Source organism: Neopelma chrysocephalum, unplaced genomic scaffold (genome assembly GCF_003984885.1).
Source record: "Neopelma chrysocephalum unplaced genomic scaffold, ASM398488v2 Primary Assembly neopelma1_77, whole genome shotgun sequence".
NCBI lineage: Eukaryota > Metazoa > Chordata > Aves > Passeriformes > Pipridae > Neopelma > Neopelma chrysocephalum.
This window is the reverse complement of record NW_020897738.1, coordinates 9,063,116-9,076,941: the sequence shown is the minus strand read 5'-3', so window position 1 is coordinate 9,076,941 and position 13,826 is coordinate 9,063,116. Positions and strand designations below refer to the sequence as shown.

The window sequence follows — 13,826 nt, the reverse complement described above, 5'->3', positions numbered from 1 at the left end:
CTGGGGGTATCACTGACTGACCTCCTGCTGGTGCAGATCTCCTGCAAAGGCACTTTGGTGGCCTCTGTATGGGCTCTGCACAGTCCTGGCAGGCAGTGCGGAGTCAGGAGAGTGGTGGCTGCTGTGCCGGTGCTTCGGGAAGCAACAGGTGCTTCTGCAGAGAAATTCACTTCCCAGCACCTGCCAGGCTTCGTTTTCCTCTCTGTATGTCCTGGAGAAAGGACAAGCACTGGCAAACTGGGCAGTGAAAGGTGGTAAGGGACTAATCTTTCCTTGCGGAGATGTGGAAGCAGGTGGCAGACTTAAGGCTGTCCTTGTCCAAATGCAATAGTTTTGTCTATGCATTCCCTGGCAAGTGGCTCACTGGGGACATCTGTGTTCTTACTTGGATAATTAGACATTAAAATGTGTTACCTTGCATAGAAATTAGAAGGCTCCCTTTCCATCACTTGCTTTATTTTAGCTTTTGGAATGGGTGAGGTTTTGTTTTCCTCCCCGGAGTAGTCACTTTGTTATGATGGAGAAGCTGAAGAGCCCAATTACCCACCCTGTGATGTTGTTTGTAAAGCAATTAGAACTGGCAGATTGTGATTAAAAGCGAGAAGTTATCACTCTTTTCTTGAGGGAGGGAGGGGTGACTGTTTGCAGATGAATATGCACCAAAGAATTTCCTCCCTCAGTATGTAATCTCTACTCTTACTGGCTGCATGTCTACAGCTACATAGGTTTTCGTGCATGAATTAACACTTGTAACTAATAGCAGTAAACTCACAAATGGACTATTACTTTTTATAGCCTTTAGCAGAGTCAAACTAATGGAGCAAAACTGTTAACAAATTAAGATACGTTTGACAGGAATTCAAGCAGGAATCATAACCCAGGAGTCACTGGTTGGGACACAAATGCAAAGTTGTCTGTAGAAGTAGGCTGTATCACAGCTGCTGCATGGTGGCAAATGCTAAACCACAAAATAAGAGTTAAGACCAAGAGTTAATCTTGGTGAGATTTTCAGAGCAAGATATTGACTTCATTTAATGCTGTCACAACTGTAGTGCTACAGAATATAAAATAAATCACAGTATAAATAAGTCATATTTGTCTATGTATGGCACTGTACGTATTTTAGATGTACGATGATTAGGCCACAGGAACATCTTATCTTCTGAGGGGAGTTTCTTTAAGCCATGGACAGAATATATTTGACAGTGCAGATGCAGGGCTTGTGCTGTTGGTTGCTTAAATATAATCCAGATTGGAGTAAGAATGGCTGTAAGAGCCAACAAATCTGTTCAAAACAACTCACCTTTTCCAGCAGACACCCTGCAATAGCCTAACAGGGTGTGGGGTTTCTGGGGGAGGTATGTGGCTTCAGCTCCATTGTTTTGCTTGTTGTTTTTTTCAAGTAAAGAGGTGGAGGTAGCTGGAGAGAGACTGTGTTTGCAGAGCAGCTGGATGTGCACTGGCTCCTCTGGTGTGTGGGAGTTAACAGAGAGTAGCTGCCCACCACAGAGCTTTCTGCCTCCTTGTCTGTGGCTTTCATTCTGCTTTTTCTTAGGGATTTCACAGAGTATGTAATTTCTTTTACCTCATCAAATCCCATGCCAAAGACAATCTTTTAGTCAACTTCAACTTTTCCCTTATTTTAGAGCTAGCTGATGAGGCTCTTGCATCTGACATTGATTCCTTTCCTGCCTCATCTTTCTAGAACTCAACACTGCATTTGATAAGACAGAGATGCAACATATGTCCTGAAGCCCAAGTATAAGCTGTACCCTACCAAGGGCTTTTCTCCCCAATGGCTATGCTTATTAGTAACTCAAAGCCCAAACTTAGAGACATTCAGGCTGATTTTATTCCTCTTTCTCTATCTTGAACCTTTGCTCCCCACTAGGCTTGCTAAAACTTCATTCAACATAACCAGAAGTCTTGTTCTCCTCTTAATACCTTGTGATATTCTGCTAAGAACATCCACTGTTACAGTTCCAGCATAATTATATTTCCCCACAGGTGTAAAATGTGTCTGCATCAATTATTAAAAGAGTGCAATAAAAATTATGACCCCACAATTCTGCTATTAATATAACAATTCCAAGCCAAGAAAGCTCCCTGATCCTTCTTACATGCCTGCTGTAACATGGTACAAGAGCAGAATACTGTAAGCCAGTTTAATCCCCTCTTTTCACCCCCTAGCAATATACATTGGCCCAAGAGAGTAACATGAATTGAAAGTTTAATTTATTAATATGCAATACTGATAATGTCAAAAGAACAATATATAAACCCCATACAGAACGGGATTACAGAGTACATAGGGGAAACCCTAGAGCTAATATTTAATATAGCAAAACACAGCCAAAAATAACTTTATCCAAGGAGCAAAAGAGGGAGAGCTCTGCAGGTGCTGGAGCAGAGGAGCTGTGGAAGCAGCCTCTGCCTTCAAGTGCACAGCTGGACCCAGCCAGCCTTCCTCTGGCTGAACTTCCTCTCTGCTGGGAACCCACAGAGATTGTGGCACTTTCCACAAGTGCCAGCTGTTGGGCAGTGACTGAAGTTCCCAGCTACCACTTTGCCTACTTTAAAGTCTCTCACTGCTCCAGTTTAAGAATGCACTCAAGAATCAGAGCAGCAGACACAAGCAACACATGTGGAGAGCAAGCCACAGCAAACTGCAGCAAATGGGCAGTCTCACAGCTCAGAGCATTTTCATAAGCGAAGCATGAAACCAACTGCCCACTTCAGCTAAATTGTTCACTTAAGCTTGGATGAGTAAACTTTCACCAGTAGCCAAAGTATCCTGCAGCCTTAGCAGAGGTACAGCCTCATTACCATTCCACTGGGTTTGCCATAAATGAGCAATTTGCCCGATAGTCTCAAATCAGTAACACTCGTGCGAGTTTCAGCCTCCAAGGGACTGGCAGGTTTCAAACACTTCCTAGAGTTTGCTTCCCTGCTCTTAAAATGATCAGGGGATGAAGGGACAAATGTGAAGGAATAAAACTCAGTACTTCCCTGGCACTACTGAGCATTTAATGTACAGGGAAGGACAGCAGGAATACAGGCAGTGTTTAATGCACAGGCAGAACTCACTCTTAAAAGGCAAGTTGAGAGAGGAGTGAGATGGGAGGTGGATGCCAGACAGGACCTGGCTGCCCTGCAGGTTTCCTATTCTGCCATGCATTTCTTGAGCAGTGGGCTGAGGTCCAAGCTGACCATCAACCTGCCTGGTGCTTGGCACTGTCACATCCCTGTGCACAGCCCTAAGGAACTGCAACAGCAAATTAGTATGTGGTCAAAATATGGGACCTACTTGTCTCCGTTGTTTGTAGAATCTGAGTCCGGCAGCCAGGGCTCTCTTAGCTGTTGTGTCTGTGGATTCATCTCCTGTTTGATTCTTCTTCCAGCCTTCCCCAGCTCTAATCTGCTTGCTGTCCTTCCCTTTGCTGGAGTTGATTGCTCCCTTCATGGGATAGTCTGATTTAGAAGAGCCAGGTCAGCTCAGCAAAGCTCTGCTGCTTTACACTAACTCCTCTCCTCTTGAATGCCACACACAAGATGCTCATCTCTCACATAGCAATAATCTCTAAAAGTCAAGAGGAGAACTGTGGAGATGAGAAATGAGGGCAAACCAGGAGAGCTACCTCTCAGCTGAAACACGAGCAGCTGGGAGAGGGTGTGTGCCCACAGCCTGGTTCTGCTGCACCTTGTGGATCAGAGTCCACAAGCACAGTGGAAGATTCAGATCGCCCTTCCAGCCCCTTCCCAAGGAGGGATAAAAGAGGATGCTTGTGACAGCAGTTCTTGTACAAGTTAGCAGTTGTTTCTAAAAATTCTTTTCCTGGAATTTCTCAAATGCCAGAGCCTGGGCAGATTAACACAGGTCACAGCTGCCCTGTGCAGAGGTGTCACATCACACTGCCTGGTTTTATACATGGGGGTCCCATGATTTGTTTGCAGCTTCTTTCAAAAGCTTTACTTTTCTCTAGTTGGCTAAATTAGTGTATTCGTAGTCGTTCAAAATGGGTGACTAACTGCAGGCTGGGCCTCTGGCTGAACAGAGGAGGGGCGTTTTCTCCCCTTCTGCAAGGAGAGAGGGGGTCAGGAAGAGTCATGTCTCTGCCTGGCGACTACAGCCTTTCAAGGCCTTTGTGGTATTCTCCTGCTTTCCTCCTGTGGTTGCCATTGCTCTTCAATTTCCTGTATTGTGGTCATTTGTTTTGTTTTATTTTGATACTCATTAAGTCTGTGATTATATTTTGCTCTACTCAAAGCTTCGTGTGCTGTGTGCCAGGGTTTTACCAGCAATAATTAGGGAGTTGGACTGACACTTACCCAAGGGAAAATCAAGGCTGCAAAGAGGAGGTTTTGCCCAGGGGTTTGCATATCAGGTGTGGGGCAAGTCCCAGGTCCCAGTGCAGCTGTGGACCAACACTGGACCAAGTCACCTTGGAAATACAGCTGTGAGTGTTGCGTTCATGGTTATACAGTTCAGAGCAGGATGAGGGATCAGACAGCAGAGATATGCCCAACATCAGAACTGTATGGAGTGAAAGTCAATAGATCCCTTGGCCTCTGAGCTCAGGGCACTGCAAGGTGACATGCATAATCCCCCTCCATGGCTTCTATGCTGGATGAAGCAGTTTCTAGTCTGAAGACAGAGTAGTTGTACCTGCTCCAGGGCCTCATTGACCAGAGGAACATGAGGCTTCAGCCTCATGACAGATAAGTGAGTCTCACTGGTAAAGTGAGCTTTACACCAGCTGGTTTCTGCTCTGTCACTAGGTAAGGAAAAAAGTAAATCTGGTTTGCACAGTTTCTGTGGTTTTAAATATCTCATTGTATTGCACGAGTTAGATGTGGGGATATAATAGATGGGGTGAAAAAGAAAAATGTGAGACAGAAAACGAAGAAAGGTGCCATCCTGTTCAGTATAAATGATTCTGCCCTGGGCTGAAGAAGGCAGGAGAGAATGAGAGACAAATGCTCAACCAGAGTTGAAAGGCAAACCTGAACAAGAGCTGTGAGGAAATAGGAGAGAGTGATGCTGCAGTAAAGGAAAAAAAGATTAAGATCTGACCTAGATATAAAAATCATTCCCATCCTGCCCCCCATTTGCGAGGTCAGGAGAGGTAATGAGGACAGCAAGACATCCCAAGGATTGCTACAAAATTCCTCTGAGGTTTTGAGCCCTCATAAGGAGGCTCACCAGGAAACACAAGGTAGCTTTGCTGCATCACGTATGAGCTGGCATCTGCCTGGGTGCTGGGGCCAAGATCAGGGAATATAATCGTGTTCACTGTGTGTCCCCATTCCTCAGCTCCTTACAACAGCAGGTAGAAGCCCACAGGTGGAGGACAGTGTGTGTGGAACAACGGGTGAGCATTGTGTCAGCCTGCAAGGGAGATGCTTTTACTCAGTGCTCAGTTTAACAGCAGTATCTCAGCTCCCACCGTGTGCAGGATCTGACCTCCTCAATTCTTTTCATGTGCTTTCCCCCTGCCCTGGGAAGGGTCAGGCTCTTGCTGTTGCCCATCTTAAAATAAGGGTGTATGGCTCAGCTGAAAAATGTCCTCTAATGACAAACTGCCAGTAGGTGACGAGTTTAAAAATATCAAGAGATATGATGAGGAAGACCAGAAGAATAGAACTAGGAGTAATAAAATGAGGGTGACGAAGGAAGAGTCACCTGAAAAGTCTCCTGGGAGGTCTGCTATGCCAAGGCATGGCCTCTTGGATAAATGTGAGCCTTCCTATGAAACCATTCATAAATTATGTGAACTGTTTGCTTTTAAAAGCCTTGTAGCAGAGATAGCCATCCATATCAAGTCACCTGTTAAGTCTCGATATTTCCAGCCTCTTTTCTCTGCCTGTTGCTAGTACCCTGGTTACAAGGCTTTCTTACACCGATGAGTTATCCTGTCTTATCTGGCCCAGCAAGGTTTGCTCTCTATGGAGCTTATTCACAAGAAATTAAAAAAAATACTTCTTGCTCAAAATTCAATCTGTTTTACTTGGCCTTCGCTATTATGTTTGTATCCTGACTTGAAGGAAAATTTAAAAGTGCTCAAAGGGACTGATAAATTCTAGTTTCATTTTTAAAAGTTACTTGGGTACCTCATTCATGGGGAATTCAACCCATTCGAATTTGGGTCCGTTTAAATTCTGGACAAGGTTTGGATCACATATACCTCCAGGCTTGGGTCCCTGTAAGACCATCCAGACCTTTGTGCCTAAACTGTAGTGTGGAGGAAAAACATGCATGTGGACTCCTTTCCTAAAACCTTTGGGTACTTGTGTGTGAGGTATTTAAGTAATGTTAGGGGGTTTTCATGGAAATGTATTTTACATTTGGTTTTCACTGGTCTTTAGAGACTGACAGTGAACACAAACCCCTCCATATGTAATATGAAAATAAATCTTTAATCTGCTGGCTTTTCTAAACATGACACACAATGGTCTTTACCACTCCAAAATTAGAGAAAACATTAATTTGATCCATTTAAGTGATGAATGCCCACAAAATAAAATGTTTTCTTTTCTGGAATGATGACCTTGGGCAGATTAGAGCAGCTAGGTAAGAAATCCAGCAAGTATTTATCAAAGGCTTCTAAGACAGTGCAAACTCTAGTGAGTTCAAAAGCAAGAGACTTTTAGTCTTCATACAACTGACAGGGTCATAACGTTTCAAGAATGCCAGGAATCCATGTGGCTGTTCCATTAAACACCCCTGATTAATGAACGTGCTGATAAACTTAGAGAGTCAGAGGTCAACACTTCGGAGCCAAAGGTACCCCAGGTATCTGAAAATGTCTCCAGAATTCACGTGCCTCTAACCCAGTTAACCCCTTCCATCGCTCAACCCTGGAGGCTTGGAGATGGAAAGAGAGTGTCTTGCACAAAATATTTTCCGGGCAATCCTGCAGGTACGTTGAGTTATTCTGAAAACTATGGAAAAATTACCTCAGGCACCTCTCATGGAAATGTTTGTGACAGCTGGCTGCTCTTTGATTTCAGCCACCTTGCACTGGCTTATCCAGCCTCTGTCCCCTTGAGTCCAGGTGATACCACAATGACAGCAGGCTGTGCATTAAAATACCTCCAGAACTATCAAATTGCTGGCATGACTGTGGTTTCAAAATACTCAGGACCAGCCCCTGCACCTTGTCACCACACAGAGCTCTCCGGTCTGTTAAAGTTTTGTTGCCAGAGCTACAGCTCTACTCCCATCAAGTGCCTGTAGCAGGCAATTGGGAAATCTGTGAAAATACGGGCTGTGTGCCCGAGCGTCGCTTTTTGGTTTAACTGCAGCACAATCAGGAGGGTCCCGGGAAGGCTGAATTATCCCAGCAGCTCCCCAGGGTGTCAGCCCATTTTCCAGGCAGTTGCCCTAACTGGCAAATCCCCTTCAGGAGGTTTCTTCTGTTGCAATCTCCCAGGTAGCAGTACAGGCCGCAGAGTTTGACTGGTCCTGCAATATATGGCTTTTCATTCACACTCTGATTATGAGCTGCTGGAGGTACTGAGGATTCTTGTCTGCTGAGGGCCACAGCGTGACCCCATCAGTTTCTTTGAAAATCAATAGAAAAATGTTGGAGAATGCAAAGGAAGCAGGAGCGGTCAAAATAAAGGCAAGTGACGCCCTGTAATGGCTGTAATGATTCTGAAACACGCAAGGTCACAGATAATCAGGAATCTAATTCTCCTTTGAAAGAATCTGTCAAGTTACTTCCCCTATCTCAAAAACAACTGCTGATTGATGTTATTTATGGGCTAACAAACTCATTGAAGGCAGTCTGAATGGATGTTGTACAGCTTTACTATCCAGGTAGAGTTAGGTGGCCTCAGCTGTAGAAAATAAAAAAGCAGGTTTTCATTGTTATAGTAAAATAGTCTTGATAGGACGTGTTTCATGAAGTGCCAACACTGCTGCAAGCTGGAGCCCCAATGCAGCAGTTCTGTTAATCAAACCCTCAACAGTTTAGGCTACAGAGATCTCGTTTGGTACCTTTGCTGTGCTGCAGTTGTTCAGAAGTGAAGTGGGGAGAAAAGACACAGGAATGATGGAACTGCCTTGGGACCAGAAGTGTGCAGAGAGGTCAGGGCTGGTGGGGAGGCTGAGCAGGCACTCATATGAGCTTTACAGAAGGAACCAAAATTCAGGGGCTCTTTCAGGGGATGTTGAGCTCTGCAGGCTGCATCTAGTAGGATTTTGAAGCCACTTTGTACCAATGGAGACTGCAATGTGCTGCCAAGAGCTGCAAAACAGGACAGTTAGCAGCTAACACTTCCTCTCTGCCATGTTTCTACCAGTTGGTTTTTGAGTTTGCTTCAAATTGTTAAGAGCAAGGGCAGCACTGGTCTCCTATAGGAGAGAAGTAAAAGGTTTTATAATAAGCAATTGGGTCAGTTGAGAAGAGGGGCTCTTTTCCCTGGACTCTGTGTGTACTTGCAGCTGGCAGTGAAGGAGCTATGGCATGGATCCAGATCCAAAGCAACTTCCAAACAGCAGAGATGCAAGGCGGATTTGGACTTCAGCACAACCGTGGGTGTCAGCTCAAAATGTATAATGAAAAATTGACTCACATCTCAGAGACCAGGGCCACGACCAGGGAAAGAGCAACCACACAACTCACAAATTTTGGGATTAGGTTGGATGGCAGAGTAAGCCAGCAGAAGGAAGATGCTATATAAGCATCTCATGTAGGTATAATTTAAAATACACTGTAATTGTGAACTGCATTCTGAAAGGTTTCTTGTAATAAGGGGTCTTAGGGTTTGGTTCTTTTTTTAAAAGCTGATTCTTAATTTTTTTCACAGCTACTTCAACCTCAGCAAGGTCCTAGACTTGAGGGGAGACAGGTGGTCCTTTCCAAAGAAAGAGCAGCATAGCTACAGTTGTTTGGATCATTTTAACTTCAAAGATGTGGGATAAGGAAAGGCCATAAGAAAATGTGGTTGCAACAAGAAGGAGAGAACATATGAAAATATGTGACAAGTGAGATATGAAACTAAGGCAAAGATGAGTTTTTGGCTGGCTCCACCTGGGTTCAGCTGGTGGAGCGCTCTCAGCACTGAGGATTCAATGCAATTCAAAGCAGAAATTCCAAGTTCCAAATAGAATAAAACCTGTTGTTCAAAACCAAGTTATTTCTGCAAAGTGACAGTCAAGAATTTACCTCACCCCTAATTTACACAACTTGGACATTTAGAAAGCAGTGACATGAATAATGAGGTAGACAGTAAACACTGAAATGCTGTCTAAACCTCCATGTATAGTTATGAATTACAAAATATGTATTTCCTCACATCCAGGTATTATTTTTTGGCAACAAGGTTGTTTACGGCATGCTATTTTGTTATCTAGTTTTGTATCATTTGAACAAGGACTTTGAAACTGCAAATATAGTCAATACCCAGTGCAGGCACAGCACGGCCAGAGCACAAGAGTCTGTTCCAACAGAGCAGTGCTGGGGTTCTGACAGGACAGCTGGAGTTGGAACTACAATGTATATGTGGGTCCTCCCAGAGGACACTGAGCAGATGTGAGCAACTCTACTTGACCCAGCTCAGCTGGTTAGTTTTCTGCCTGGTCTCAGTGCTAGCCTTGCCTAAGCCAGTGTAAGGGAGGGTGGGCAGCAGTAGCTGGTCTTCAGTGTAGGAAATGAGAAGTTCCACAGGGCAGACCAGAACAAAGCCAGTTTTCTCAGGTGATGCTCAGCCACAGCTGGAGAGGCTTGTGCAGGTTGGGGAGCCAGCTCAGCTCTTGGGAGACTTGCATATCAGTGTCCCTGTGCCAGAGCCTTCCCTGGTACGAGACCTGAAGGCAGCATTACCTCCCCTGGCAGCACTGGGAGGATCAGCTCTCCCAGTGAAGCTGAGTTTGCTGATGGTTGATGATCTCAGGGCAAGCCCACATCGAAGTGGTGAGGTTGCAACTCATGTAGATCTTTGCACTCAGGTAGGCTCCCACGAGGGCTGCACTGCTCAGGTCTCAGCTACAAAGTTGCCGTTAATCTGCAGATGACCCCATGAAGGCCTCTGAGGTCTGTGCCTCCTCCGGCCGTGCTCACAGGTCTGCAGCACAGTTACAAAGACATAGGATATGACTTTCGAATGGCCACCATCATCTTGCCTTTGGGTTTCTTTCTGCTTTTTGTTTTTGCTATTGCAGACTGCACTGGGTGGGACTGTGTCAGCCTATCTGGATTATGGATTATTGTCAATACCAAAACCAGGCCGGATTATGCAACAGTTGGTGCAAAATCAAACCTGAACAAAAGCATGTGTTTTGTTTCACCTGCTTCATCCCTGTGGATCAACTCCCATTCACAGATTCCTTCTACATCTCTTCTTCAACTTAGGGTGGCCTTTGTGAGAAGAAACACTGCATATGAAAAATGGGTGCATTGGTTATCAGTGAAATGTTGCATTTTCCTTTGAACAAAAGGCTACTACTTAAGGGGAAAACAGTCAAGATTCAATGACAGGTCATGTGTCGCGTGTGCATGTCCCAGCAATACCCTGTTTTGTCAGCATTCGCCCTCTTCTCTCCCTTCCATTACTCAAAGATTTAAAAAAAAATTCTAATAAGGAGCACAAGCATAACTTTCACTCCAGCACGAAACACTTCCAAGTGCTGTTGTTGCTCTGCATGTGGTAGGCTCTATCTTCTTCCCAGCACTGAAGTTTTTGGAGCCCAGATTTGTAGTCAAGAGTTTAGGCACATTTTTGTGGCCTTGTAGTTCCTATGTAGTTTTTAAAAAGAAAAAAAAATCCCAACTATTTTAATAATTTGATCTGCATTTTCATAATTTGTAATATCTGTGGCATCCTTCCAGATGTGTTTCTGCCTGCCTGACCCTCGTGTCAATACTTGTTAATTTCATGGCAATCTTTCAAGTGTGCTTGGAAACAAACAGGGAACAGTTACTCTAAGGTCAAGAATGAGCCCAGGGAAGTAAAACAGAAAGGATCTTGCTCTCTACAATAGAGAGCATGGTATTTCTGTAGCTTTTTCTATCTTGCACTTAAAGTGGGTTTTATGCATACAGATCAGTAAAGCATCCCTGAAGAGGGAAGTTGCTACTTGAGCCCTGAAGGAGGCACCAAGGCATAAGTTACCAAAATGAATCAGTGAGTCAGTGGCAGTACGAGGAGGTCCAGGGCTCTAATCCTTGCACAAGATCTTCTAATGGAGAAGTGAAACATCATTATCTTAATCAGGCTGAGGGATTTGACTACTTGAATAACCATCCACTGGAATAACTTGAGGGATAAATGGTGTTGAAAAACTTGTGACTCTACGGGCAGCAGGACCAGGGAGGAGATTGATGTGTCCTCAGTGTGCAAAGTGCTTCCCCAGAGCTGTAGCTTTCTTGATTTAATATGCTCACCAAGTCGATGTAAACCAAACCTTTTCTAATTATTTATAGCGAGAAACAAACTTGGTTTTCTTTGTGAAAACCACAGGAGAGGCTGCTTGCCTGGGGGTTTTATTATTCTGCCCCATTTGCACAGCTGGAGAGCTGTGCTTATGGCCTTCAGCTCTTCAAAGGAAAAGTGAAGGTACACCAGCTAGAACTGGGCAAAGCGAAGCGCAGGGTGTCAGTAGTCCTGGATGACAGGACTGTGAGCAACTGGTGTCTTGGACAAACATGGCCTCTTCTCCCTGGAGTTTCTCCTCCTGATTGGAATGAGAAGCCTCCCAGACCCAGGTACTCGCTACAGGGGCGGTGGGGTCTGGCAAGACGATTTTTGGAGCCTCCTCAGTATGGTGAGAAGTGTTTCTGAAGACGGGGACCAAGCCTGAGGTGGCCGTTTCACACAGCGAGAGAAGCCTCTGCGAGGAGGTGGCGGCGGGAGCGGGGGCTCCGCGTGGCTTCCCGGGCTGGCGCAGCGACAGGGAGCCTCTTCTCGGAGAAAACGCGCTGCACGTCGGAGCGGAGTGAAGGTACGAGGTGCAGAGGCAGTGCTGCGCTGAGAGAGCGGCGGGAGCGATGACGGCGATGGGAAGGACGAGAGCGGTGAAGCCCCGGACCCGCCGAGCGCGGCCGCGCCCCGGCACCGCGGGGGCTCCTGCGGCGGCAGCGCCCCCCAGCGGCGGCAGCGCCCCCCAGCGGCGGCAGCGCCCCCCAGCGGCGGCAGCGCCCCCCAGCGGCGGCAGCGCCGCTCTCCCGGTCCTGCTCCCGGTCCTGCTCCCGGTCCTGCTCCCGGGCCCTTCGGCACTGCCGGGACTGATGCAGCTGCATGCCGGAGAACTAGGCTGCAGCCTCACTAGGGTGAGGCTTTTCAGACTGTCAAGGTCTTTCCAAAGCACTCCTAAGCAGTTGTCGTGACCCGCTGTCCCTGCAGGGTCCGCTCATGAGGCGGGGCTGGCGCATGTGGGTGTTCAGCAGTGGGATCCCTTCGGGCCGAGAAAGCCTCTTCTGTGTGGCCCCAAGGAACCAGCCACACACGCGTCTGTACCAGCGCAGGGGTACACGGGGACTCAGAGTGACCAGAGTCCCTCGGCCACATGTGGAAGAGACCTAGCTGCGTTTCCCTGGGTTGGAATTTCGTGTTGTGTTGTGGATTCAAAGAGAAAAGGAAGGTTGGGTTTTGTATAGGGCTTTTACTGGAGGAAATTAAAAAATACGTATCTGACATATCTGAAGACTCAGTTTTAACTTGCATCCTGATTGTTCCAGATGTTGTCCAGATGTCAAAAGGAACCAGGCATTGAACCAGCAGAACACATTTGTTTTAAGATGTTCTAACTTCAGTATTGTCAAAGAATTAAAAGCCTTGGGTTTATTTTAATTTTTCCTTTCATAATAACTTCAATATCTATTAATTGTCTACTAATCAAATTGAAGGCGAATTAGTTCCTTTTTATTCCAGACAGCATGAAGTTGACGTACATCCTGATTCTGGCTGCTTCCTAATCCCTTCTCACTGGGTTTGTATGGTACTGAGCAGCTCTGGGAAAAGTGCTGTAAACATTGGCAGCAACTGATGCACAACCACGGGGATAAAAATAGAGAGCTGAACTGCTCCACAAAGTGGAAGATTAAAAATTAAGTGGAGGATTATAAAATACATCAGCTTGGGGCTTCCTTCTTTAGCTCTTCCCTTGACAGAAAGATTTTAGGATGTGTGGAAGGGTTGGAGGCTGCAGGAGAGGTTGGAAACTGTTCCAATCCACTGAGCAAATTTCCTTAGCAGGGCTCAGCATTCCTGGGAAGTGACAGCCAGGGCAAAGGGTCCCTCCAGGATTTGGGGAGAGGAGCTGCAGCCCCTGGAGCAGGACCTGGTTGGGGCAGTCTTTGCCTCCTCCCAGGGAAAATGTGGGCTGAGGGAAGGGTGTGCTTCTTCCCTTCCCCTTCCCCTTCCCTCGTCTTACCTCCCCTCCCCTCCCTTCTCTCCCCTTCCTTCTCCTCCTTTCCCCTTCCCTCTCCTCCCCTCACTTTCTGCCTAAGTGAGAAATCAACACTGAACTTAAACATAACACGGAAAAAAAAGTTTTTCAAGAATCATTAAAAAAATCAGTATTATTTCCATTATGTCATCTGAGACCAAGGGTACCAGGTGCTCCCAATACTTCAAGGGCAAATTCATTTTCACTGAAAGAGATGCTGTCAGTGTCAGAGACTGTTTGTAGTGTTTCATGTGTATGGGAACCAGAACCTGAGTGACGAACTGGGCACAGGTGCAGTCGCTTGAACAAAGCAGACACAGTTTGTGTGCATGTATCCGTGTGTGTATGTATCCATGTGTCTATCTGTATCCGTGTGTGTATCCATGTGTCTGCCTGTATCCATGTGTCCGTGTGTGTGTGTATCCATGTGTCT

The 13,826-nt window shown here is 45.9% G+C and overlaps 1 protein-coding gene across 2 annotated transcripts in view; it reads left to right on the top strand.

The window, feature by feature from the left end:
- TOP3B (DNA topoisomerase III beta) overlaps positions 1–13,826 on the top strand; it is a 90,107-nt gene that overhangs the window by 61,289 nt on the left and 14,992 nt on the right. The gene's annotated exons all lie outside the window — the stretch shown is intronic.